A 5,000-nucleotide genomic window follows, 5' to 3' on the forward strand; every position below is an offset into this window, starting at 1 on the left:
ACCGAGTCGTGCATCGGCTGTGAGTGTCCGATTGTGGCTCAAACTCCACAGGTCTTTAGAAGTGGACGTGGTCTACTATTCGGCGTAGGGGCCGAGTCTGTGCGTTGTGTATTCGCGGGGATATGCACCGCGCAAACCGGCGATTTGGTTTAAGGAGACAGAGTATTGGCGCTCGTCTTTCGCTGTGATTTTGTCAGAGTACGAAGATCGGCCGGCGCTTTTGAACTACTTGCTGCATCGGCTGTGGGTATCCGTTTATTGTTCTGCATGTATGGGTGGTTAGAGGAGGTCGGGGTCTACAATAGGGTATAAGTGTCCCGGCTGTGCGTGGTGTTTTGGCGGAGAGATGGAGCGCGCAAAACGGCAACTGCGACCTACTTTGACCGCGTGGTGCCTCGGCTGTGGGTCTCGGATCCAGGATCCACTCGGATAGGTTTGTAGAGGTGGACGTGGTCTACGATTGGGTATAAGTGTCCCGGCTGTGCGTGGTGATTTCGCGGAGATATCCACCTCGCAAAACGGCGCTTCCGTTTAAGGAAACAGAGTTTTGGCGCTCGTCTTTCGCAGCGCAGCCCAGTAACGTCCCCTACCTTAAGAGAGTCCTCGTTACTCCCGCCGTTTACCCGCGCGATATGGATCCTGGTTCTGGATCTCGCATCCAGGATCCACTCGGATAGGTTTGTAGAGGTAGACGTATTATACAATTAGGTATGAGTATCCCGGCTGTGCGTTGTGTATTCGCGGAGATATCCATCTCGCAAAACGATATAAAAACGGCTGTGATTTTGTCAGATTATGAAGATCGCCCGGCGCTTTTTGTCAGAGTATGAAGATCGGCCGGCGCTTTTCAAATACGTGCTGCCTCGGCTGTGGGTATCCGTTTATTATTATGCTTATATGGGTGGTTAGAGGACGTCGGGACCGTGGATTCGGTATAAGAATCCCCGCTGTGCGTTCCATTTCCGGGTAGATATGGACCGCGCAATATGGCCCCTGCGACCTACTTTGACTACACCGTGCCTCGGTTGTGGACCTCGCATCCATGATCCACTCGGATAGATTTGTAGAGGGGGACTTGGACTACAGTTAGATATAAGTGTCCCGGCTGTGCGTTGTGTATTCGCGGGGATATGGACCTCGCAAAACGGGTATTTCGTTTAAGTCTTTCGCTGTGATTTTGTCAGAGTATGAAGATCGGTCGGCTGTTTTCAAACACGCGCTGCCTCGGCTGTGGTTATCCGTTTATTATTCAGCTTACATAGTTGGTTAGAGGACGTCGGGGCCGTGTATTCAGTATAAGAATCCCCGCTGTGCGTTCTATTTCCGGGTAGATATGGCGCGCGTAATATGGTCCCTGCGACCTACTTTGACTACACCGTGCCTCGGCTGTGGACCTCGCATCCAGGATCCACTCCGATAGTTTTGTAGAGGGGGACGTGGACTACAACTGGGTATAAGTGTCCCGGCTGTGCGTTGTGTATTCGCGGAGATATGCACCTCGCAAAACGACGATTTCGTTTAAGTCTTTCGCTGTGATTTTGTCAGAGTATGAAGATCGGTCGGCTGTTTTCAAACACGCGCTGCCTCGGCTGTGGTTATCCGTTTATTATTCAGTTTACATAGTTGGTTAGAGGACGTCGGGGCCGTGTATTCAGTATAAGAATCCCCGCTGTGCGTTCTATTTCCGGGTAGATATGGCGCGCGTAATATGGTCCCTGCGACCTACTTTGACTACACCGTGCCTCGGCTGTGGACCTCGCATCCAGGATCCACTCCGATAGTTTTGTAGAGGGGGACGTGGACTACAACTGGGTATAAGTGTCCCGGCTGTGCGTTGTGTATTCGCGGAGATATGCACCTCGCAAAACGACGATTTCGTTTAAGTCTTTCGCTGTGATTTTGTCAGAGTATGAAGATCGGTCGGCTGTTTTCAAACACGCGCTGCCTCGGCTGTGGTTATCCGTTTATTATTCAGCTTACATAGTTGGTTAGAGGACGTCGGGGCCGTGTATTCAGTATAAGAATCCCCGCTGTGCGTTCTATTTCCGGGTAGATATGGCGCGCGTAATATGGTCCCTGCGACCTAATTTGACTACACCGTGCCTCGGCTGTGGACCTCGCATCCAGGATCCACTCCGATAGTTTTGTAGAGGGGGACGTGGACTACAACTGGGTATAAGTGTCCCGGCTGTGCGTTGTGTATTCGCGGAGATATGCACCTCGCAAAACGACGATTTCGTTTAAGTCTTTCGCTGTGATTTTGTCAGAGTATGAAGATCGGTCGGCTGTTTTCAAACACGCGCTGCCTCGGCTGTGGTTATCCGTTTATTATTCAGTTTACATAGTTGGTTAGAGGACGTCGGGGCCGTGTATTCAGTATAAGAATCCCCGCTGTGCGTTCTATTTCCGGGTAGATATGGCGCGCGTAATGTGGTCCCTGCGACCTACTTTGACTACACCGTGCCTCGGCTGTGGAGGTCGCATCCATGATCCACTCGGATAGGTTTGTAGAGGTGGATGTGGTCTACGATCGGGTATAAGTGTCCCGGCTGTGCGTTGTGTATTCGCGGGGATATGGACCTCGCAAAACGGGTATTTCGTTTAAGTCTTTCGCTTTGATTTTGTCAGAGTATGAAGATCGGTCGGCGGTTTTCAAATACGCGCTGTATCGGCTGTGTGTATCCGTTTATAGGAGTGTCTAGATGGGTGGTTAGAGGACTTCCAGCTTGACAACTGGGCATGAGTATCCCCGCTGTGCGTTCTATTTCCGGGTAGATATGGCGCGCGTAATATGGTCCCTGCGACCTACTTTGACCGCGTCGTGCCTCGGCTGTGAGTGTCCGATTGTGGATCACCCTCCACATGTCTTTAGAGGTTGACGGTGGCTACACGTCGGCATAGGTGTCCCGGCTGTGCGTTGTGTATTCGCGGGGATATGGACCGCGCAAGACGGCGATTTGGTTTAAGGAAACAGAGTATTGGCGCTATCGCTGTGATTTTGTCAGAGTATGAAGATCGGTCGGCGGTTTTCAAATACGTGCTGCCTCGGCTGTGGGTACCCGTTTATTATTCTGCTTATATGGGTAGTTAGAGGACGTCGGGACCGTGTATTCAAAATAAGAATCCCCGCTGTGCGTTCCATTTCCGGGTAGATATGGCGCGCGTAATAGGGCCCCTGCGACCTACTTTGACCGCGTGGTGCCTCGGCTGTGGACCTCGCATCCAGGATCCACTCGGATAGGTTTGTAGAAGTGGACTTGGACTACAATTAGATATGAGGTTCCCGGCTGTGCGTTGTGTTTTCGCGGAGATATGGACCGCGCAAAACGGGTATTTGGTTTAAGGATTTTTCGCTGTGATTTTGTCAGAGTATGAAGATCGATCGGCGGTTTTCAAACACGCGCTGCATCGGCTGTGTGTATCCGTTTATTATTCATCTTATATGGGTGGTTAGAGGACTTCCAGCTCGACAACTGGGCATGAGTATCCCCGCTGTGCGTTCTATTTCCGGGTAGATATGGCGCGCGTAATATGGTCCCTGCGACCTACTTTGACCGACTCGTGCCTCGGCTGTGGAGGTCGCATCCAGGATCCACTCGGATGTGTTTGTAGAGGGGGACTTGGACTACAATTAGATATGAGTGTCCCGGCTGTGCGTTGTGTTTTCGCGGAGATATGGACCGCGCAAAACGGGTATTTCGTTTAAGGACATAGAGTTTTTCGCTCGGGTTTTAAAGCCGTGATAGGGGCGAAGCGCTGAAGGTTCCAGCGCTTCTGTACTTCGCCTATTACGGCTGTGACCCATTTTGGTAGGGGGTAACCAAGCCACCTTGCACACAATGATAGGAACAGACTACCCAGTGTATACTAGGGGATAGGAGCGAAGCGCTGAAGGGTCCAGCGCTTCTGGCGGTTCCCCTATGCTACAGCCGTAGTAGGGGATATGAGCGAAGCGCTGAAGGGTCCAGCGCTTCTGGCGGTTCCCCTATGTTACAGCCGTAGTAGGGACGAAGCGCTGAAGGGTCCAGCGCTTCTGGCGGTTCCCCTATGCTACAGCCGTAGTAGGGGATATGAGCGAAGCGCTGAAGGGTCCAGCGCTTCTGGCGGTTCCCCTATGTTACAGCCGTAGTAGGGACGAAGCGCTGAAGGGTCCAGCGCTTCTGGCGGTTCCCCTATGCTACAGCCGTAGTAGGGGATATGAGCGAAGCGCTGAAGGGTCCAGCGCTTCTGGCGGTCCCCCTATGCTACAGCCGTAGTAGGGGATATGAGCGAAGCGCTGAAGGGTCCAGCGCTTCTGGCGGTTCCCCTATGTTACAGCCGTAGTAGGGACGAAGCGCTGAAGGGTCCAGCGCTTCTGGCGGTTCCCCTATGCTACAGCCGTAGTAGGGGATATGAGCGAAGCGCTGAAGGGTCCAGCGCTTCTGGCGGTCCCCCTATGCTACAGCCGTAGTAGGGGATATGAGCGAAGCGCTGAAGGGTCCAGCGCTTCTGGCGGTCCCCCTATGCTACAGCCGTAGTAGGGGATATGAGCGAAGCGCTGAAGGGTCCAGCGCTTCTGGCGGTCCCCCTATGCTACAGCCGTAGTAGGGGATATGAGCGAAGCGCTGAAGGGTCCAGCGCTTCTGGCGGTCCCCCTATGCTACAGCCGTAGTAGGGGATAGGAGCGAAGCGCTGAAGGGTCCAGCGCTTCTGGCGGTCCCCCTATGCTACAGCCGTAGTAGGGGATATGAGCGAAGCGCTGAAGGGTCCAGCGCTTCTGGCGGTCCCCCTATGCTACAGCCGTAGTAGGGGATATGAGCGAAGCGCTGAAGGGTCCAGCGCTTCTGGCGGTCCCCCTATGCTACAGCCGTAGTAGGGGATATGAGCGAAGCGCTGAAGGGTCCAGCGCTTCTGGCGGTCCCCCTATGCTACAGCCGTAGTAGGGGATATGAGCGAAGCGCTGAAGGGTCCAGCGCTTCTGGCGGTCCCCCTATGCTACAGCCGTAGTAGGGGATAGGAGC

The sequence above is a fragment of the Anarhichas minor genome, unplaced genomic scaffold, assembly GCF_050575085.1.
Source record: "Anarhichas minor isolate MPS153535 unplaced genomic scaffold, ASM5057508v1 ptg000323l, whole genome shotgun sequence".
Classification (NCBI taxonomy): Eukaryota; Metazoa; Chordata; class Actinopteri; order Perciformes; family Anarhichadidae; genus Anarhichas; species Anarhichas minor.